This window comes from Ursus maritimus, unplaced genomic scaffold (genome assembly GCF_017311325.1).
Source record: "Ursus maritimus isolate PB19 unplaced genomic scaffold, ASM1731132v1 scaffold_29, whole genome shotgun sequence".
NCBI classification, from domain to species: Eukaryota; Metazoa; Chordata; class Mammalia; order Carnivora; family Ursidae; genus Ursus; species Ursus maritimus.
Window position 1 is genome coordinate 29,536,038 of NW_024425452.1, and position 24,572 is coordinate 29,560,609.

The following is a 24,572-nucleotide window of genomic DNA, read 5'->3' on the forward strand; positions in this document are numbered from 1 at the left end:
CTCTCTCTCTCTGTCAAATAAATACAACCTTTTATAAAATAAAATAAAATAAAATAAAATAAAATAAAATGGACTTTGAAGGAAGGGTAAGACATACTTCCAAAGAGATGAGGAAAATAGTACTCTACGTGAAGGGAATGCCAGTGACGTCACGGCAAAAGCTAGAAATTTAGACAGTGAGAACAAATTAAACTACCGTTAAAAAACCTAAAAATGCATTGTTGCTTCCAGTGTCATAGAGAGGCAATAAGGTCTATCCTGTATGAGACAAACTCTGAATTATTCTGATATGATCATCAGGATCCCACAAATTTCCTTGCTACTTACCAAGATAAAGACACATATTTGTAATTGGAACCCCAGTTTTTCATTTAATTTTTAAAACTGCTGCTAGAGTAATAGAAAGAGTAGAGCAATACAAAGTATATGTGAAGAGTCAATGTTCTATTGAGACCAGTTTCAAGACAAGTTTGACACTTACTCTCTGTGACCTTCGGCAGGTGCGGAACCTGTGGAATCCCCAGTGTTATCATCTGTAACGCAGGAAGAAACACTGCATTTGGTTACTGTGAATAGCGACAGAAAGCAAGGGCTGATACAAAGTGAGCAATCAACTAACGTAGCTATTATCAGCAGTTCAGCAATAAACAAACACAATTTGTGTTCACTGTGTATAGATCATGATTAAAGAACCAATTCCAGATCATTTCTGTAGCAGAAAGAGTAGATGAATGTGTTGACTGCATGTCAGGATAGACTTGTATTCTAACAGGAATTTTTCCTCTAGATTGCTTCACTGATTGTAGCCCTTGCAAATTTTATTTCATTTTACTTTTAGTTTGCAATGTTTAATGCATGAGAATGTTATTTTTACTGTGTTTTTAAATAAGAAGCTCTCGGGTGGTATTATCTTGCTTTGTTTTGTATAATCAAATACATCTAACCGTGAATTTTCTATAGAATTACATTATATAACATATGCGTGTATTTACCTACTGTGTTTATTCCCTGCTCAAAATTAACATACCATGCTGAGAACTGTTCAAATGATTTTTTTTAAAGATTTTATTTATTTATTCGACAGACATAGAGACAGCCAGCGAGAAAGGGAACACAAGCAGGGGGAGTGGGAGAGGAAGAAGCAGGCTCATAGCGGAGGAGCCTGACGTGGGGCTCAATCCCAGAATGCCGGGATCACGCCCTGAGCCGAAGGCAGACGCTTAACCGCTGTGCCACCCAGGTGCCCCGTTCAAATGATTTTATTTTTTATGTTATAAGAAATAAAACATTATCCTGAATAATAAAGTATAACTATTATACCCATGATGTTTTTATATTTCAAAAAAACCTTAATGTTCTTCAGTTATCACAAAGACTGAGTCCCAAGACAAAGAAAAAAATTGTTCTGCAAGTTCCAGTTGACTTTTCCCTCCTTTAATTGGCATTTGCTAACACTGTCCTTTCAATCCCAAATGTGCATTCATGTCCTATGACTTCCTGTTTCAAACAAATTAGTACACTAGGCTTTACAATCCATATATTCGACATTTACTCCATTCCGTATGTATTTCTACCAATCATCTCATATAATCATACCAATACGTCATGTATATTTAAATACATATCATGCAACTATACATTTTATACATGACTTCCAGTCCTCACTACAGAAGGTAGCCTGGCCCATTCCCATGCCAGAAGAAGGAAGAAAATGACATTACGGTAACCAATTATTCAGGAGAAATCTTGAGTTTTTGCATCAGCTGCTCCTGCTCTTACCTCCTTTGATGAAGTTAGCATTTGAATTTAGTTTCCAACTTTTGACTTGCATTTCTTTCTCAAAGACGAGCATGAACACACCTGCATTACTTTTCCTGTATTCTGCTCTATGGAACAGGAAACCTTGATCTTGTTAGTCCCTTTGGACCATTCTCTGAACTACGCTAACCATATAGCTGGTGTCTTGGCTACAATTACTCAGACTATTTTTTGAGGGAGTAGGGATACATGGTAATTCATTTTATCAAAGAGAGAAAGGGGCATGCAGGAATTAATCATATAACATAATATATAATATAATATAATATAATATAATATAATATAATATAATATAATATAATATAATATAGCATTAGGAAAATGAATAGGATTTCTTCATCAATCTGCCCAGAGATAAGAAAAATTCTGGCCCAAACACTCTCAAAGAATTGAATTAAGGTCCTGGCCTCAGATATGATCCATAAAAGAAATAACTGTTAAGATGGACTTCATTAAAATTAAAAACTTCACAGTCTATGTGGCCATACAAGCTATGTCCTGATGTATTCCTGTGGGACTCCCTTATTGCTCACTGGTCTCCACGCTGTAGGAACAATTTAGGTGCAGCACTTGGACAGGAATTTCCTCCACTACTTCCAATAGTGCTCCAGCAAACTCTCCCACTGTAAATATTAAAGATTTTATTTATTTATTTTAGAGAGAGAGTGCAGGGGGAGGGAGAGAGGGAGAGGGAGAGAGAATCTCAAGCAGACTCCATGCTGAGTGTAGAGCCTGATGTGGGACTCGATCTCACGACCCTGAGGTCATGATCTGAAACGAAATCAGGAGTCGGATGCTTAACTGACTGAGTCACCCAGGCACCCGTCCCACTGTAAATTTCAAATATCAAGACTAATTCTGAATTCTTCAAGTCCTACATCTTGTCCTGTATCACACCAGTATGGAGCTAGGCTCATGGGAGCTTTGTTTCAGAGATTTGGAATATACACTACATACTACCAATATCTGAAACTGTAAATTTCTCAAATTTCCCAAAAGGTTTTTCAAAGAAAACAGGATGTTAATAAAGAAGAGAAAATAGAAAATTAAAATACAGATAAAAGGAGAAAGAGAAGGGGGTGTGAGGAAAGAGAAGAAAAAGAAGGCGGAAGAAGAGGAGGAATGGGGAGCAGAAAGGAGAGCTGCCAAATAAGTCAATGTGTCTGAGGAACAACATTTAAAATGTTTCTTTACTAAGAAAATCTTAGTCTTCCACTACATACACTACATAATTTCTTTACTTATTTAATCATGGAAACTTTTATTTTCCTTTCAGTGGATCATATTACTTTGAATATTCTGCAGAAAATGAATTACTGATCAAGTTTAATCTCTTTCAGTTTAAAATTAAGGAAACTGAGGCAGCAGTGCTTAACCAACTCTCCCAACCTTCAGTTGATTTGTCACAGAACCAGAACTGCAGTCCTATATTCTCTACAAAGTCACAGTTAACACTGGAAAATCAAATCGGATAAATTGTTAAAACCTATCCCTCGTTGATACTAAGAAGCACTTGTCTATCACAGTCCTGTGAATCAATACATTAACAACATGACCTTATTCCATGTTATCTTGGCAAGAACATACTTTGCCTACTTTCCTGTTTGCATCCACATATACTGAATGTGCCATGTGGCTTTAGAGCCTGTGGGTCATCATACTCAGGACTGATGTACACGGACTGGGCCCGTCCCATTTTTGCAATTGTCTTCCAACATCCAATGTTTAGCTCTTGATGGATCTGTTGTAGTTCTCTTCTCAATTAAATATCTCTGATATTTAGATTGTCACTGAAATGGAAATATCACTGATTGGATACTGTTGTGTACACTCTGGGTGTAGGTCTGCAGACTAAGTAGATTTGAGGTTTGTTTAAATGATGGGTCACAGTTGTGCCATGTAAGTTTTTAGTCTTCTCCACAGACACTCAACTAGCTTCAAACAACACTCTCTAACAGACAACTTCTGCACTCTTGAAGCATAAAGGAACGACACACAAAATTATGAGGCCATTTATTGATTCTTGAACTATTAGAATTAGAATGGTCTTGGAATCATTTAGTTGAATGTCTCATTGACTGCAGGAATCACCCTAGCAGCCTGATAAGCCATCCATCCTCAAATAAAAATACCCAGTGATAGGGACTTAGACATTATAAACTTGTTCCATTATTAGAAAGTTATGATAGAATTTTCATTCTCATTTTGGGTTGAATGTATAGTCCTTTAGTCCCTCCTCTCTTTTCTGGAGCAAAAAAGAAAAAAAAAATCTCTTCCTAATTCTTCTAACTGACAGGTATTGAGCTTAGAAAAGTTAAATATCAAAACCCTGGTAAAGCATTAAGGGGATGATACTTAATCCCAATTACTATATCTGAGGTGGTTTTGTTTAAGTGAAAGATAAAAAGCATAAAGAGGAGGGTTTCAAGTAATAGAAGAAGTGATCTCAGTTTCTTTAAAAGTCTTAAACATGGGGTGCAAGACCTTCGAAGATCTATGACACAGGCCAGTGAAAACATCTGTGGCATACAATGATTTTTTTTTTCTCTGCTCCTGCTTTTAACTTTTGCCTTCACTAAAATAAAATCCTATAATACAATTAGGTCCCTCCTTCCCTCTTCCACATCTAAAGGTCTTGTATTGTGAAAGAAGAATCTAAAAGAGACATAGAGAGAAGCGCATGATGGTGGCATGACTCTGTCTGGATGGCTGCAAGGGTAATATCAGAAGATTTAGAAGATGGCCAGGTAATTATCTACCTAATATAACACCTGTGTCTCTGAGCTATATGGCCATTTGTAGACAGCCTCATATTTTGCTTAACTTTTTGCCAAGTCATTCATCTTACTTAGGTTAAAAGATTAAGAGTATATGTTTTGTGGAGTCCAAGATTGTGTTTTGAAATCCATCTACATTGCTAATCTAGTCAGTGGACTATCCCTGGATTTTGTGTATAATATTCATTTTATGCAATTTCCAAGTTCTCTTGCTGCTATATTCCTTATGTGTGTTTCCATGTGTATTTTAGCGAAAATTTGGAAGAACATGCTTGTCTAGTCTGGCACCACACTAACCCAGAAATTCCCCATCACCCACCCACACGCCTTTCTAAGTGCGCACACACTCACACAAACACAGGCTCCATCTGTTTAAAAAGTTATCATAATTCTTGCCAGGAATTTACAGAAATTTTAGAAACATAACAACATAGAATGTCAGTCCTGGAAGAAACTCTAGAAATCGTTTAGAGTAATTACTTCATTTCAGAATTAATGCCAAGAGAGGTTAAGTGACTTATACGATGTCATTTTCTTAAATTCACTTGGTTGCTTGCAACCACGTCTCATCTCTTATATTTTTCATGATTTTTCAAAACTTTCCAATACTAGCACCAAGACTATATCCCAAAATTCTTTTAAAGTCCCAGGATTTAATTCTTTTAAAGTCCATGTTCTTTAAAAACTTCTTAATTTTACTGGATCTTCCATTTCCTCCTGTAGGTAATGTATGTAAGATTACCGCTTACTAGCAGCAGTGATAAAATATGAGTATTAATGTCACTTAATATTCACTGCCTGACCCCGGAACCTCCTATTCCTCCATTGTTGTTATTCCTTGTCTGTGTAATCTATTAAAGCCGGTTATGTTGTTACACATGTATGTGCTGTGACCGTCTTGACACCATTCTTATACATTCATGTCGTCTTGAATGGTCACACTAAGGCAGCATTCCCCAAAGCGGACCACTGATCTGTAAAAATTATCTGAGAATAAGATCTCCAAAGTCAAATAAATATGAGGATTACCTCATACTATATACTGCTCCGAGAAAGTTACACTGTGTATTAGCATATGAAAGGATCCATTAAGTCCTGTCCTAAAATGCCCAGGCATGAAAATAAATATACTTCCAAATTTCATGAATACTGCTATAGGAAATACTATAGCAAATATCCTGCCCACATTTCGTGTCGATTTTCTTTATATATGAATTTATTAGAGAATTGACTTTTTAAGCTTACCTGTTTCCCCTAATACCTGGACTTCTTAAGTTTTGGAAGTTAGTTTACAAAATTTTGAATCCTTATTTAGTTATATTTTCCCTTTAAAATATCTAACACTACAATTGCATACATGTCTTCTCAATTTTATGAAATATACTTCATGATAACCTAGGGATTATGTCTGACTCTATACAGAATAAATTGCTCTTACCAGTCAATGTTAAATTTTAAAAAATGTTTAAATACTATGGAGCCGCCCCCCCCCCCATACTGAATTCAGGCAGAATGATGTCACTCTTTTTCTTTTTTTTTTTTAGGAGAGAGAGAGAGCGCAAGTGCATGCGGCACACGCAAGCCCCCGGGGGAGGGACAGAAAGAGAGGGAGAGAAAGAATCTTAAACTGACTCTAATCCCAGGCCGGAGCAGATGTGGGGCTCAATCTCACACCCTAAAATCATGACCTGAGGTGAAATCAAGAGTTGGACACTTACCCAACTAAGCCGCCCTGGTGCCCTGATTGTTATGTTTTTAAAAAGCGTTCCAACTACTAAGTTAAGATAAACTTTTATATGGCAAAAAAACAGATGTGGTCCCAAACAAAATTCATACGATTAATTGTTCTTATGGCAAAGCATTGTACAATAGGATACGAGAACTACAAAAACATATTAAACCTGTTCCCAGTTCTCCACATCCTTTTTGTCTATTTGAAAAGATGCTGACTAAACATATATTATTGAACAGGAATACAGGATTTAACAATTCCATAAAAATAAATGGAAGAAATGCTATAGTCTATCCTATAATTGTTAAATGAATTAAACAATGGAAATTATTATAAAATTGCCTTTAAATACCTAATAAAAATAACATAGAAGGTGACAAATGTTTAATTTTTAATACACAAGACAAAGTCACTGGAATGTCATCAATCTGTTAGCAGTGCCTATATTCAGAGAAGTGTTGTTAGTATTGCAATATTTATAAAGATAAGTCTATTTCATTCTAACTGGAATTTCCAGTCGGTCTCAGGAATCTCTGGAAGATTGTTTTCCAGTGGTGTCGTTCTGAATGGTTTATTTAAAATATTGGCACTAACTAAATGGAACCTCCACTTTTTATTTTTTCCCTCTAAAGCTCTCAAGAATATAAGTAAATTAGAAACGACCTCAGAAATTTAGAACTATAAAATAGAGAAAAGGTGTGGTACTATGACAGCGGTAACTTTAAGTTGCACAAAATGATGATTTGAGATTTTTACTTATCAATTAATTTTTTGATACAATTGTTATTCTGGCAACATTCATTGGATCCCAAAGGACCCAGGGGCTGAACTATGATAGGCAAATCACTAAACCTCTTTACCCCCAGTTTCCTCATGTATAAAATGAATATAATAGCAGTAATTAATTTCTAAAAATGTGATGACGGTTAAATGAGATAATTGAAGTAAAGTGCTCAGCAAGCTCCTTATCAAAGGGTAACTATTAGGATTGTTTTAATGCGGCCAAAAAAAAAAAAAATGCTGTACACATAGTATCTCTCTGTTTCAGCAGTGAGTTTGACAAACTCTCTTACGATTCCCTGTGGACAAAATAAATGTGAGCTGAATGACAGAACAATTTATGTGGATCATGCTGGTTGAGCAATTACAGCCCAAAAGTATTGATTAATGGATCTTTATCACTGTGAAAGAGGTAAACTGCAGGGTTCTGCCCCTGGCCCTTTCCTGTTCAACAGTATCATCAACGAAAATGGAGAAAAGCATAGGTGAATTTACCTAACTTATATATTACCCGAAGTTGAGAGAAACAGGTAACACATAAAATAGCAAAATATATATTTTCATATAATCTCAATAACAGATGGTAAATAAATGCTAAATATGATAGAAGGAAATGAACCAAAAGTCATAAAATTATTTACATTTAAAATATGTATTATACACATACATCAAGGAGTAGAACCTGATAGGAAAAAAGCTCTTATGAAAGAGACCAAAAATGTTTCTTTTTTAGTTTGCAATTTGTATTATTTAGCATAAAGTTACCTACTGTAACAAACTGAACCAAAAACGTGTAATGATTCAAACATAATCCAAAATAGATATTCCTGATCAGTAACTAGGTAACTCTGTGGTAAGTCTTGAATCAGGGACTATTTTTAAAACACTTGATCTAAAATAATTAGTACAATTTTATAGACAGTCTTTTCCATTGGCATATGCAAGCAAGACACAATGTCATATCTAAAGTCAAAATCATATAATATGTCAAATCAATGGTTCCTAAACCGGACAACACATTGGAATCACATCAAGAGCTATCTAAGAAAATGCTTCTGGATAGCAATGAGGATAACATCATCAAATATTAGAGGCCAGCTAGGTGTGTTTAAGTATTACAAGCAAGGTAGATGCAATTATCTTAATGAGCAGCAAGACTGGAGTAGCAGCGGAGGTGCAGACCCACTCAAAGCTATGGTAGATGGTATACAGAGCACCGTGTTCCGGGGTAAAGCAAACAAGCAATCAACCAGAAAATTCTTAATCTATACAATGAATGGAAATCAAGAATAAACAATTGGAAGTCTGAGAGTAGCTGCTCCAATGAGATGTCATGTTCCTTGCCCAGTTTCTAGACTCAGGCTAGTTTTTAGACCTGGAAGCCACTAACTAAAGGAGAGTACAAGTCCTCAGGATAAAGGACCCTAGACCACAAGAGAAATTTTACATGATAACTCTTCCAGTCCTTCCACGAATGATACTATAGACATTTCCTTGGTTGAACATATGCTGTAGAATGGAGAATGCCCAGACATTTCAAAAACTATTGGAGATATGGTCCAAGTTGACCAAAAGATCTGAAATGCCACTATGGCCCTTTGTTAGAGTAGTGGAAGAGGGGGCAGACAGGGTTTATATGGAAATCATGTGAATTCCTGGTACTGACCCAGCCCTCGGTGGGTCTTTTAGGTCCACAGACCTACTTGGTAGTTATTTTTGTAATTTCCAAATATATGTTTGCAATGAAAACACTTAATCATTGGCAAAATTCCCACATTGGGTTCTTACTCTGAACAGGTAGAGTTAGCAGGAAAGTCAAGTGGAAACCACTGAAAGCTCACCCCTTGGCCAAGGTACTAAATCAAACACAATATTATATCTCAGAAGAAATGGCAGAAATTAACGCCATTCTTAAACACTTAAGGGATACTGGGATGGTGTGCCCTATAGTCATCACATCTAATTCACCATTCTTTGCCTCTACAATACCCAGATGGATCCCAGAGGGTGAGAGCCAGCCAGCTACTGCAAACTCAAACAAACTGTAACCTCAACTACAGCTGTTGTACACATGTGGTATCTGTGTTAAAGCAGATTGACACAGTCTTAGGAGTATAACATGAGGCATTTGTTTTTCTATATGCTTTATTTTCCAAAGTTACCAGGAAAGAAAACCAGAGTTCCCAAAAAACAACAGTATACATTCGAAGTCTTGTCCCAAAGCTATGTTAATGCTCCTATCCTCTGTCATTAAATAGTCCAAAGTTCCCTAGACCATCTATCTTGGACCTTCTCCAGAACATCACACTGACATCATTTTAATCAGAAAAGAAGAAGAAGAAATGAGGTATCCTGGAGGCCTTGGTAACATAAATGCACTCCACAGGGTAAATGATAAATTCTACAAAGATTCAGATGCCAGTCACATCAATGAATATTTAATGGCCCATCATCAGGGGCATACCATAACCGCCCTTCTCAAAGTAAAGTTCAAATTATCTCATTTGGTATCTTCCACCACCAGAAGACCTGGTAGGCCTCTTCACATAGTGAAAGCAGCATAATTGACACTTGGGGATATGGCTCTAACACATTTACCAAGTGACATGGAAGGCTGCTCACTTTTAATGGGGCCCAAAGCAAGGAGATACTCTGCAATAGGTCCAAACTGTAATGTGAGCAAACTTTTCTGATGAGCCATATGAATGAGAAGACCCTATGGTCTTATAAACGCTAGAAGTGAAAAATTTTGCAAAGAATTTATGGAAATAAATGGCAGAATCACAACTAAGGCCCCAAGGGTTCTTGAGCAAGACCATGCCGTCTTCAACAGAAATTATACACCACTGAATAAACCATTACTGCTATACTATCGGATCCTGGTAGACAGATCAAGCAGCCAGAACTGTATTCATTGAATTTTTTCAGGCCTATCGAGTCATATGGTTGGGCAGGGCAGTAGTAACCCATCATAAAATGGAAATGGTACAAAAGAAAATAGGCATACTGGGACCAGAGAGCACAAGTAAACTGCAGTAACCCCTGTGTCATCTATTGTTTCCATGGCTTCTCTCCCTCAGTTCACAACTGATGGAGAAGGGAAAAGGGCAAGGTTGGCTCACAAATGATTCTGTAGGCCAAAAATTAAGTACTGCCAAAAATTAAGTACTGCCACACTATAGTCCTATTCAGTTGTGTCCCCGAAAGACAGGAGTGGGGGCAATTCTCCCAAAGGGCAATGCTTTGGGCAGTGCATCTGGTCATCAATTTTGTGTATAGAAAAGTGGCCTGAGATAAGAATATATATATATATATGGATTTATGGACAATAGAGAATAGCTTGGCTTTTTAGTCAGAGGCCTGGAAGAAAAAAAAAAATTCAAAGACTGGAGACAAGAAGCACGTGAATAAGCAATGAGAGTGAGCAAGGTGTGAAGATCTTTGTGTCATAGGTAATTCCCTCTAGAGAACATCTGCCACCAGAGAAACCACTAAATAACCAAGTGGACATAATGATTCAAACATCTGATGTTAGTTAACCTCTGGCATCATCCACTCTAACACTTATGAATGAATATCAATGGAATAATCATGAGAGTAGGGTTGGAGGATATATACTTGGACCCCAAAACATGAACTTCCACTCACCAAGAAGTATATAAATGCTGCCACTGCTAAATGTCCAATCTGTCATCTGGAGAGACCAACACAGAATTCCCAAAATGGCACCATCTCTCTAGTAGTCAATAGCCCCTCGATGTCCATTTGATTACACTGGATGTCTTCCGCTTTGGAAGAGAGAGTGATTCATTACCATATAGTCACTGAGGCAGCTCCACTGTCTCAGGGCTTAGAGAGTGTTTGATCTGATATTCTATCCCATCTAACACTGACAAAGTAATCACTTTACAGAAGAAAAGGTCCACAGTGGGCATACGAATATGAGGTCAACTTGTCCCATAACTTGCCACATCACCTGACAGTAATGCAATGGCCTTTCAAAGGCACAGCTGAGGGTCCAGCTTGAAGATACCATGCAAACATAACGAAATACCCTCCAAGATACAGCATGTATCCTGAATCAACAACTGTTTTGGTTTTGGTTTGGTTTGGTTCTTTTTTTACCATTAGGTATAACACAAAGGTCCAGGATCCAAGAGGTGGAGGCTGGAGGGACCCTGCTTAGCCTCGCTCTCTGCGGCCTACTTAAAAAATTTGGACTCCGATCCTCACAACTCTATGTTCTACAGCCATGAAGGACCTGACTCACCAAAGGGAACATTTCTACCATGGGCAGCCAGAGTCCAGCAGTCAAGGGGGCAACATACAAGGAATGGTAACATCCTGACATAGAAAATTGACCCCAATCATGAGGAGGTTGTAGAGCTATTATTATATAATGGGGACAGGGAAAACTATGTTTGACATTAAGATGATTCATTGGACATCTCTTGGTACCCCTTTCCTACCTTTGATGGTATATTGATAATTGTATAAAAAAGTTCATTACTGAAAAAAAAATTTTTATTAACAACACAGTTACATCAGTATGAATCTTGCTCACTTCTTGGATATTTTTATAAGCCAAACTCTGCCCTTCCTTGGCCATAGACCACAGTTGATCCCATCTGGGGACTTCAGTCATGCCACTGTTGCCTCTGTTTGTGTTTATGATAGATAGAGTGAAAAATGGGCAGGTCTGGGCTTCATCAGAGGGAGTCATCTTTGCACTATACAATTCTGGTAGAACAAGGATCCCAGAGTGAAAGTGAAGCAGAGGTTTCTCCTCCCACTGAACAACTTTTCTCTTTCATTTTTTTAAAAGACTCATTTATTTATTTTGAGACAGAGAAGGAGAGAGTGCAACACAGGTGCGGAGGGGAGCCAAAGAGAGAAGGAGAGAGAGAATCTCCAGCAGACTCTCCCTTGAGCACAGAGCCCAACACGGGGACTGATCCCATGATTCTGAGATCATGACCCCAGCCAAAATCAAGTCTGACGCTCAGCCAGCATCTTTCTCTTTCTCTTTTAAACCCAGAGCAACAAGCTGCCTCCAAATGCAGTAAAATTAGATACTACACCATAGGAAGAGGGGTCATACTGATGAGAGAATCCTAAAGGAAAGAATATTTTAATTTTTAAATTTTCATGAAATATTCTTGTTTTTCTGATATTTAATGTGCTTTAAAGAAAACTGCCTTCTCCTCAGAGATGCAGGGAGTCCTTCCACAGAAGCATAACGATCACAGTATGCTCACCACTGGAACCAATCTCTTTGTACCCTTTGTTTTGTTTTTTTGTTTGTTTGTTTGTTTTGTTTTTTAAAGATTATTTATTGATTTATTTGACAGAGATAGAGACAGCCAGCGAGAGAGGGAACACAAGCAGGGGAGTGGGAGAGGAAGAAGCAGGCTCATAGCAGAGGAGCCTGATGTGGGGCTCGATCCCATAACGCTGGGATCACGCCCTGAGCCCAAGGCAGACGCTTAACCGCTGTGCCACCCAGGCGCCCCTCTTTGTACCCTTTGATCCTCTTTATCTTGCTACACAAAAACCCACAGACTCTCAAGTCACCCTCATCGCTCCTTCTCTATACAAAAAAGGCTGTACCATCTCTCCCTTTCTTCTGTTTTTCCTCAAATCTTGAAACTCTTTCACTGGGCCCCCTGGAATTCATAATTTATTATCAGAAAAACTTCTGTTTTCTTAATCTCTTTAATCAAAACCTGCCTTTTCCCTGAGGATCATAATTCCCCTCACATGAAGGCTGTTTCTCGTGATTTTGTAACACTGGGCCTAAAACTATTTATATTTACCCACTTGCTCTCATGGGTAATGATACCCTAACATTGCTGCTATCTTTCTGAATTGTAATTGGCTGTTTACTTTTATGTCTCTCCCAGTAGAATGGGAACTCCTAGATGTAAGAGATAGTATCATATTCAGGGATGTATTCCTAGAATGGAGCACAGTATCTTGTACATCAAAAGACCTCATATATGTCTGTCGAAAGAAACAAAAAAATACATGAATAAATACAGTAATAAAAATATTTCAAATCAGTAGAGTTTCAAAATGTGTATTGGTGATATTTAGAAATGTTTGTACCCTTGTATCTAGTCATCTCACTTCAAAAATTTATCCTAAGGCAACCAAAGAAAATTTATTCAGACACGTTCAAGAAGATTTCGGTAAAAAGACAGTTACTACTGCAAAGTAGAACGCGGGAAGAAAGCTAAACTTACAACAAAGAGTGACTCATTTGGTAAATCACCGTTAATCTATAAAATGGAACACTATGAAACCATTAAAGTCATGTTTGTGAAGAACAATAGGAAATATTTATTATGAACTCAATTAAAACGCAGATTATTGTTAAATACAAGAGGCTATTTCCCAATTTGAAAAAAATGTCCAAGATGCTAATGAAAGCTAGCTTCATGTGGTAGAACCATGAATGATTTTCCTCATTAAATCCATTTTCCAAAATTTCCACAGTGGGCAAGCCTCTTTGCCATTCTGAAACTCAAGTTCCTTACCAGTTAGCTAAGAAAAATTCTCCCCACAATACTTTTTTCATTACATCAAGAACAGCTCCATATTTTCAATGTGGAGGTAGGTGATTCATACTTCCTTCTCACAGTGCTGGATCTTGTTGAGTAGTAGTAAGAAGATGAGGTTAAAGTTAGGGCAAAGAAATATCACCAAACAGAAATGCCAATAATACGCATACTACACTATTGTACTCTATTTCACTCGTTTCATGTAGCCTGAAATTACATTAATATTACATTTCCTTAGTGAAAAATGAATGAAAGCTTTGGGAACCAGCCAGCAGGTCTAGACCCACTTACAGATGTCGGCTGATTTCTGAAGCAGAGAAGATAGATATCTCCCTCAGGAACCAGGCATTTAATATGGCGGAAGAGCCCCGATTCCCTATCAAACAGGTTTCCATGGAAGTTCTCATTCAGTTGAGATTTGAGCCCTTCACAGTGAAAAGCAAAGTAAAATGAATGATTGCTCTTACTCAACATGGGAGAATTATATTCTCTTCTTCAGTGTTTGGATTCAGGGTATGACTTTATAGCAGCTATTTCTCATGCCAGTCAAATCCCATTTCAAAATATGCCGTTACAACAGAAATCTCTGTACAACAAAAATATTTTTCTAGCCTGAAATCCCTAAATTTTTAATCATGTCTATAAGAAACCCCAATTACTATGCCAATGATATGTGAAAATCTTTAGAGAAGACTAGAGTCTGAACATTTTATAATATTTTTGTGTTCATTCACAGTATGCGGTATGTGTATTATCTTTAAAAAATTTTGGTTACAAATTTTTCAGTTATCCACATTTATATGTCGCCATTAGCAGTCACCATCTATGAAAATAAAATGGAAAAATACCAATAATTTTTCAACATATATTTAATGATTTGTTTATACTCTATTTTAATAATACTCTTTCTGAAGTAAAGAAATTGCTAAGTATCACTCCCATTTTGGGGGCTGAGAAGACATCTGCAGATAGATTCTACTCTATTATGTGGAAAAGCATCCATAGGGTGAATTGGTTCTTGTCCTTGCTTGTGCCCTGGTTCCACAGCCTCTTAATCTCCATCACTGTCATTTAAAGAACATTTTGGTTGGCTGCCTTAGGGACAGTAATTTGTCTTTCAAGTCTTCTGCCTGCCCCTGTTTCTCAGGTTTTATCATCACACGGTGGTTATTTGGGTGTTGTTTTGGAAGCCATTTTTTTCTGCAATAACAAATGAGTCACTGAAGAAAGCACACATCAGCCTGCACCTGGGTCTCATGTCGGGCTGTGTGAGGGCTGTTTCCTCTGTGAGAGATTTCCTGCAATACCCAGAAGCTCTGGTCTTTTCCTTCCTCCTTCACTGGCAAAGCAGCCTTTTGTATCAGTTCAAAGTGCAATGGGTCTTGTCCTTGTGTTTCACACTGTGGCCAGCCTCCTTCTCAGTGCCCAAATCAATATTTTAATCTTTGCCTTACATCTCTGATTCACTTCTAATATTTCCCAAACATATTTTTGCTGACTTAGAAGAGCAGATAAACCCCACAGATGGGAGAAATAGACATAAAAACATACGTATGTAACCCTGAAGTTTATTGAGCCCGCCCTTTCTTTACCTTACCCGCTACTGATAACACAACCTTTTGCCTCAAACAAGTGTTGCACAGTTTTGCCCTGTTTTCATTCTTGCTTTAAAACTCTTGGTAAGCACTGGGAGTTGAGGAACATTCAAAATCCACCGTGATAAAAACGTTTAATGCTATTTTCATCAATCACTTCTATTTTGGTGGGGCACACGCTCTGAACAGTTCTAAGGGAATTGCGATAGCGAATACAAAGCAAAACAGAATAAGGAATAGACTCTACCCACCTGGAAATCATCACCTATAAGGGTGACCGCTATGAAGGACTGGAAAGAACACTGGTTTGGGAACGTGGAGAGTGAGTTCAAGGTTCAGTTCATAAAAGAGACTGTGGACAAGTCACTTCATTTCCAGGATACTTTTCTGCCTATGTTTCCAGATGCCATATGGATCGGTAACTATCAAAATACTTTACAGACCTTGCTTTACCTGCCAAATGGAAGAAGGTATTGCTGAAGGAAGGAGATATTATTTGAGTGGTGGTTTAAAAAATAAAAAATAATAGTTACTAAGATTTGCTGCGTGCTTAATATCTAATAGGAATTCTGCTAAATGCTTTACTTGTATTTATTTCATCACTACAGAAAGCTGATGAGGTACATATTGTAATTCCCCTACTTTACAGATGAGAATGCGAGGCTTAGAGAGGTCCAGTGAATTGCCCAAGATCACACTGCTACTACATGTTTCAGCTGGGATTCAAACTCAAGTCTCACTGCCACCAGAATCTGTGCAGAAGTATGAAGCTGGTGCTCTTCGCGGCTCTGTACCCTCCTCTTTCCCCTTTGTGACCTCTCTCCAACCTACCTTCCCTTTCTTTCACATTCTTCCTCTCTCCTGTACACATTTTTCCTATAATATAAACACACATTAACACACACTTAAGACATATAAAAATGGTATAGAGACTAATAAAATAAGCATTCATATACTCACCACACCACTTAGGCAATAAAACATTACCAGTACAGTTGAAGCCCCCCATTACCCCTCCCTGATGGCTTTCCTTTCCCTTCCTACATCTGTGTGTAGTCAACTTCCTGTCTATAATTTCCATGCATTTCTTTATATACTTATTTAATACGGATATATCCTTAAACAATATGTAATGTTGTTCCACCTATTTTAAAATTTTCTATAAATGGAATTGCAACTCATAGATTTATTTTCATTCATATTCTATTGGAAAGATTTATCAATATTGATATATTTATCTCTCCTTCATTTATACTTTGATGCTATATAATATTCAATTACATGAGTATCCTAAAAGTTACTCATTCTCCAGTTTATGAATATTTACACTTAGATTGTTTTTAATTTGTTGCTATTGCAAAACAATGCTCACATAAGCACCCTGTACATATTCCCGTTAGTAGCACTGCTTAATAGTGGGGTACACATGATACCAACTCCCTGGATATAGCTAGATTGTTCTCCAAGGCAACTCAACTAATTTATACTAACCAAGGAATATGTAAGAATTCTAAATGCTTCTCCATCTTTGTGGACCACATACTATCATCCTACTTCAATTTTTACTAATTATTAACATGATGGGCCTGAAATGGTATGTCATTGTGACTACAACTTACAGTTCCTTAATTATTGGTGATATTGAACTTTTTTCTTATATTTTTGCCCATTTTTGCTTCTTACTCTATACATTGCCCATTTTTCTATTTGGTTTTTGTTGTTCCCATATTGTCTTATAGAAATTAAAGACGTTTTCAGGATTCTGTTTGACATAATTTTGATTTTAATTGTTAAAATATAGATCAATTGATGGAAAACTGATGGCTTTGCTATAGTATTTCTATCCATGATTATGGTATAACTTTTATTCATTTACATCTTTTTATAATAGAATTTTGCATTTCCTCCATAAAGATCACAACTTTGGTTAAGTGCATTCCAATTAATTTTTTATGTCGTTGATATTTTAAATACTTTTTAAAACTACATTTCCTAAACGTTTATTGCTGGAATATATGAACATAGTTGGTGGGTGTGTATGTATATGTAGATCTCATATGTGCAAATATCTTAAATTTTTGTCAAGTTCAAATATTGTGCTGGGCTTACTATGTAATACTCATATTGTGTTTGAATAAGATCTGTTTGCCTTTTTTTTTTCCAATATGCTGGCCAGAGCCACTGTGATGGTAAGGAAAAAAATATATCTTTCATTTTTATACATTTTAAGTATTACATCACCATTTTTATATAAATATAAATAACTTGGAATTTCATGTTAGAATATTCTTGTACTACTGAAGAAAATCATTCCACAATAATGTGTTACCAGTATTTTTTCAGATACATGTTACATGATTCAGATTACCAACATTTTTATAAAATTTTATAAAAATACCAACATTTATTATTGTAAATAACATTTACCTGTAACCTTTAATTTTTATACAAATTCACATATGATTTTGCAAGGTTATAACTAGCATCATAAAATGAGTTGGAAAGTATTTCACTTTACTTACCTCTGGAATAGTCTGTATAAAATTAGAATCATCTGGAGTGAGTGGACTTAGTAAGCAGACTTTAATCCACTGATACAATTTCCTTAATTGTCACAGAATTGCACAGTTTTGCATTTTTCTTGAATTAGCGATGATAAATTTTAGTTTTTATGGGAAAATGTCAATTCTACCTGTTTTCAAATTTGCTGACATAAAGTTACTTATAGTATTCTCTTGTTTTTAATATCTGCTATATCTGTTATGATCACTTGTACAATAACAATATTTATTTATTTGTTACTTCTTTTGGGGATCAATTTTGCCTTAGGTTTGTCTATTTTGTTAGTCTTTTCTAACCCTCAGTATTTGTCTTTGTTGACTCTTTCTATTGTACATTTATATTTTATGAGTTTCTGATCTTATCATTATTGTTTTCTCTTTTGTTTCTTCAGAAACAGTATTCACTTTTTGGAAGCTTAATTCCTCGTTTTTACCCTTTTAAAATTTATTATACATTCATTAAGGGCTTTAGTAGATGCATGCTACAACTTTATTTGTACTTTTGTATCATTCAGTTCTGAGTATTTCATAGTTCACATTATAATTTATTTAGAAATGTATTTATACTTTAATCTTAGTTTTTTTGTCTTTTATTTATAAGTGAGATGATTTGTGATCAGTGATAACTGATTGTTTGGAATTCATTTCTTGAAATGCATTGAAATTTGTTTTATGTAGTATTCATAGTCAGTTTTCATAAATGATTCATGTATGCATGAGAAAAGTATTTTTCTCTAATTTTGGTTGCATTAGTAATATTGTTCATGCAAAAATTCTCAACAAAATATTAGCAAGCCAAATTCAACAATACATTAAAAGGATCATACACCACGATCAAGTGGAATATATTCAAGGGATGCAAGGGTGGTTGAACATGTACAAATCAATGTGATTCAGCACATTAACAAAATGAAGGATAAAAATCATATAATCCAATAGATGCAGAAAGAGCATCTAACAAAATTCAGCATCCATCTATGATAAACCTCTCAACAAAGCAGCTGTAGAGGGAATGTACCTCAATATAATAAAGTCTATATATGACAGGTCCTCAGCTAACATCATAACATAGCGAATGGTGAAAAGCTGAAAACTTTTCCATTTAAGATTAGGAACAAGATGAAGATGCTCACTCTCCACGTTTATTCAACATAACATTGGAAGTCCCAGAGAGAGCATTAGACAAGAGACAGGATCAAAAGGCTTCCAAACTGGAAAAGAAATAAAACTGTCACTACTTGCAGATTACATCACACTATACATAGAAACCCCTAATGACGCCAGCAGAAACAATCAGAACGAATAAAAAAAAATTCAGTAAAGATGCAGGAGACAAATTCAATACACAAAATCGAACACACTTCTACACACTAACACTGAACTATCAGAAAGAGAAATTAAGAAAATAATTCCATTTATAATTGCATAAAAAAGAAGAAACTAGGAATAAATTTAACAAAGGAGTGAAAGACTAGTACACTGAAAACTATTAGACATTGTGGAATGTCTAATAGACACAAATAAATGGAAAGATAGTACATGCTCATGGACTGGAATAATTAATATTGTTAAAATGTCCACACTATCCCAAGCAATCCACAGATTCAATGCAATTCCTATCAAAATTCAATGGCACTTTTCAGAAAAATAGAAAAAGCAGTCCCGAAAGTTGTATGAAACCACAGAAGACCCTGAATAGCCAGAACAACCTTAGAGGCACCACACCTCCTAATTTCAAACTATAGTTCAAAGCTACAGTAATCACAACAGCATGATAAGCTCCTTAACATTGGTCTAGGTAATGATTCTTTGGCTTTGACTCCAGAAGCAAAGGTGATAAAAGCAAAAATAAACAAATAGGGCTACACCAAACTAAAAAGCTTCTGCACAGCAAAGGACACCATTATTCAAATAAAAAGGCAACGTACTGAATTGGAGAAATTATTTTCAAACCACATATTCAATAAAGGATTAATATCCAAAATATATGAGGAATTCATACAACTCAATAGCAAATAATAATAATAATAAACAATCCAATTTAAAAAATGGGTAGAGAAACTGAGCAGACATTCTTCCAAAGAAGACATCCAAATGGCCCAAAGGCACATGAAAAGATGTTCAAAATCATTAATCATCAGGGAAATACAAATCAAAACCACAATAAGATATCACTTCATACCCAACAGAATGGCTATTATCAAAAAGACAAGAAATAATGTGTTAGCAAGGATGTGGGAAAAAGAGAACTCTTGTCACTGTTGGTGGGATTGTAAATCAGTGCAGTCTCCATGGAAAACAGTGTGGAAGTTTCTCAAAAAATTCAAAATAGGACCTATCATATGATCCAGCAATTCCACTTTTGGGTATTTAACCAAGGGAAATGAAAACACTATCTCAAAAAGATACAGGCACCCCTATGTTTACTGCAGCATTATTTACATTATGGAAACAATCTAAATGTCCATCAATGGATGCATGGATATAGATATCACATTTTCTTTTTATATATAATAGAATAATATTCAGCCATCAAAAAAGAATGAAATCTTGTCATTTGAGACAAAATGGATGGACTCTGAGGACATTATGTGAAGTAAAATAAAAGCAGAAAAAGGCGAATATCATATGATCTCACTTATACGTGGAATCTACAAAAAAAATCAAACTCATAGATAAAGAAAACAGATCGATAGTTGTCAGTCAGGGAATAGGGGACTGGTGAAATGGGTGAAGGGGGTCAAAGGATACAAACTTCCAGTTATAAAATAAATAAGTCTTGGGGAATAATGTAAAGCATGGCAACTATAGTTAACAATACTGGACTGCATATTTGAAAGTTCTAAGTTCTAAGAGAGCAGATCTTAAAAGTTCTCATTACAAAAAAAAAATTCTGTAACTATGTGTGGTGATGGATTATAACTAGACTTATTGTGGCAATCATTTCCCAATCCATACAAGTATCAAATCATTACGCTATACACCAGAAACCAATATGATGTTATACGTCTATTACACCTCAATAAAAAATAAATAAAATAAAAATGTTTACAGGGAAAAAAAAAGACTTAATGGTTCCCCGATGCTCTCTGAACTTAAATCAGTCTACTTTGCTGAAGAAAAATATATTTACTTTCCTTTCTCCATGATTTGAAAAACTCTGCTATAGATAATTAAAGCTAACTGCACCTAATATTTTTAGCAAATTAACTTGTCATACTGCAGAGTTTTTCTGAAATAAAAATATGTAGTGCTTACTTAGCATAATTAAGTCAGTTGGGGAACTGGATGAGTAGATGTAGTATGATCATATCTGTAATCATTTTTCTACCAAAGTTAAAATGAGCATTTTTGTTCCAATTTAAAGGAAAAGGCAACATCTATTGAAATTATTGTTAAACCATAACAATTTGGGGATCATAATTTTAACAGAAATGGTACTTATTTGCTCAAGAAATATTTAATCGCCTATCTACTTTGGGTCAATCATTGTACTAGGCGAAAAGTAGTCAACAGGATAGACATAACTGTTACCACAGCATGTGAGCCTCACCACTTTTACAAAAACAGGAGTATCAAGCAGGTTGATCATTCTATCTCCTTCCAGCTAATATTATTTCTCTGCTGCCTTTGAGAGTTCTAAAAAAAAAAAAAAAAAAAAAAGTGAAAATTCTCCAAAAAGTTGTTCATATGGTCCCTAAAATATGTTTTTCCCATCTTCTTAAAACACTCATTTACTTGGCTTCTGATCACTGCTCTCTTTTGGTTTTCCTCCCTGGCTAGTGCTTCCTCCTCCTCTTATCTCAGTTCTTAAATGCTGGAATTACCCACAGCTGAGTCATCCAACTTCATGTTTTGGGTTTTTTCCCCCCCTTCCTGCAGATGGCTTTAAATACCATCTCTATATTGATAATTCCCCTATTCGTATCTCCATCCTGGACTTTTCCCCTTGATTCCAGAATTTTATATACAGGTTCCAACACAAACTCTTCATTTGGGTGTCTGATATTTCAATACGTCCAAACTCTGTGTTCTGCGTGGACACAGCCCCCCTCCCTCCCTATGCTCCTCTATAGTCTTCCCAGTCTCAGTAAAGTGAAGTTTCATCTTTTCCCATACTTGCGCCAGAACCCTGATTCATCATTGACTGCTTTTTCTTTCACATCCTGTATTCAATCTCTCCTCAAATCCTGCTGGCGAAGTCTTCCAAATGCATGCCAGATTTGACCGCTTGTCACTACCTTTCCTACTACTACTCAGATCCCAAACACCATCGTTTCTGACTCTGCATTCTTTTAATTACTTTCTAACTAATTTCCCCTCTAACTTTACCCCCTACAAGAGAGCCTATTCAAACTAAAATCCCTCCTGTGGCTGTAGTATCTTAAGAGTGAAAGCCAAAGTCCTTAAAATAGCACGTTTTAGCCTCATCCTTTAGTCCTTAGCTAAGCGCAGTGCCTACCTGGAGTGCTGAGTCTGGCTCAACAAAAAAAGTCCACATGGTCTTCCAGAAGGTGGCCCAGACGGCCCTCAGCAGCTGCAGTTACAGCTTCTGGCTGCAGAGCTTTGGCGTGGGGACCTCACTGCTTGGGGGCCCCCTGCTCAGATCCCCCAGCAGCATAGAAAGGATCTAAGTGACCTCCTGCTAAGTTGGATAGGCTGCCCCCAGTCCTTGAGCTGTGACCACCGAACTGCACCCGGAATAAAAGGGGGCCACCAAGGCCAGGGCCCGGCCCCTGGGACTGGGATCCTTGGATTGGAGCAAACCCCTCTGGGCTTTGAAGAAGGGGGTTTCCGGCCCCACCAGCCCTGTGGGGAGGGAGTTCCCTGGAATCACCTAGACTCCCAGCTCCCCGCCCTGAACATCGAGGTGCGGCCTGGGCAGCTTGGCGCCACCTCGCGGCTGTTCTTGAGGCTGCACCTTCAGAATCTGGCTTTCCTATGAGTATCTCCCTATTCCCTTCCCCAACGCCATCCCATTGAGAACTCTATAAACTAAAATGACATCACTTGTCAAAGAAGTCCCAAAAAAGTCTCTCTTTTATTTCATCTCTTACTAACCCTTTCCTTGTTCATTCTGCTCCAGCCACACTGGGCTCATTGCTGTTCCCAGAACGCTTTAAAAACACTACTGCTTCAAGATCTTCCCACTTGCTGTTTCCTCTGACCTGGTCACTTTTCCCCTGCTTATGCTCAGAGCTAACCTTTTGTTTACTTACAGATTATCTTCTAAAACATCTAATGCATGAAGATTTACCTGGTCCTGTATATAAAAGAGCCACGTCTACTATTTTCTTGGCCCTCTCATCTCCCTCATCCTGCTTCATTTTTCCTCACACTACTCATAACTGTATGAAGTACTATGTACTTACCTGTTTCCTTCTGGTCTGCCCTCCAACCCCACCACACTAGATGTAAACTCCACAAGAGCTGAGATGATGCCGGTTGTGTTCACTACCGCATCCCTAAGGTCTAAACCAGGGACTGGAACATAGCTGGCGCTCAAATAATTGCTGAGTGAATGACTGAGTGAATTTACAAAAGGGCATTATAAAGCGTTATAGAAGTATAAAACAGAGGGATCTAACCTAGACCGGGAAAGCAAGCCAAGACTTCTTGAGGAATCTGAAAGCTGAACGCTAAGAAGACAAGTAGGAGTTTACCCGTAGAGAGAACAACATTGCCAAGACCTCGAGTCCGTTTATTCGACAAGTATTTATTAAACACCTACAATGTAACAGGCTGTGGTCTAGGCACATGGAACATAAGGAGTAAAGGGAAAAGAACATATACAAATAAATACTGGCATATGGTCATTTAATAAAAAAGCTATTAAATTAACCTAGGATAGAGAATAAAGAATGATGAGGATAAAGAATGATGGGATAACACCTTTCAGGAGGTACAATTTGGGTAGAGACTGAAGAAAGTTCAAGATAAGTTATTATCTGAGGGAAAAAAAGCAAAAAAAATGTTCAAATCTATTATATCCTTATATATTGTTACCTTATTAATCTATCAGTTACTGAGAATTTTGTTTTAGAAATCTCTTACTCTTGGTGGATTTACCAACCCAGTAGTTCTGTCAATTTTTGCTTTCTTTATTTCGAGAAAATATATTTCTGTATTTTCTATATTAGGTACATTGAAGTTTATAAATGGTTTATATTCCTGATGAATTTAAACTTCTCTTTCTACATATGCTCTTTTTTTTAATGCTTCGTTGCTTTTGGATTTTTAAATTCTTCTACCACTCCCCCTTTTTACTTCCATAATAGAAATGCTATACGCTACTTCTTTTATTTCAGCAATTTCTTGACTTTTAATATGTACATATTTCCTAAAGCCCAAAGTTAATGAAAATCTCAGTTTTCTTCTCGGCAACACAAGGGCTTTAATTCCCAAATTGCCTTACTATTCAAATAATTTAGTTCTCTAGTTTTTATCCCCTATGTTTTACAACAATATTATTTTTATACAAAAATATTTATTTAGAAATAACCATATTTACCAGGTTTTTTGTTTACCATTCCTTCTTGCTCTCAGTTCTTTCAGATTTCTCTTTTTCCTGAAGTACAATCTTGAAAGTTCCTTCAGCAAGAGTCTAGTAGAAACAAACTCTCTTCACATTTTTATGGAAATATGTTTATTTCATCCTTATTATTAAGTGAAACTGTAGATGCAAAATGAACAAGCCTTTTTTGAAATTTTAAAGAGAAAGGAAAAGAGTTTTATTTGAGCTCAAG

General features: G+C 36.5%; 1 long non-coding RNA gene across 1 annotated transcript in view; it reads right to left on the bottom strand.

Moving 5' to 3' along the window:
- Window positions 1–14,532: 14,532 nt before the first annotated feature.
- Window positions 14,533–24,572, bottom strand: part of LOC103657407 — a 50,623-nt gene continuing 40,583 nt past the window's right edge. Inside the window, exons 4-6 of the long non-coding RNA XR_005838352.1 lie at window positions 24,338–24,499; window positions 16,097–16,141; window positions 14,533–15,718 (exon numbers count right to left, since the gene is read on the bottom strand). This is a non-coding gene — a long non-coding RNA (uncharacterized LOC103657407). The remainder of the gene's footprint in view (window positions 15,719–16,096; window positions 16,142–24,337; window positions 24,500–24,572) is intronic.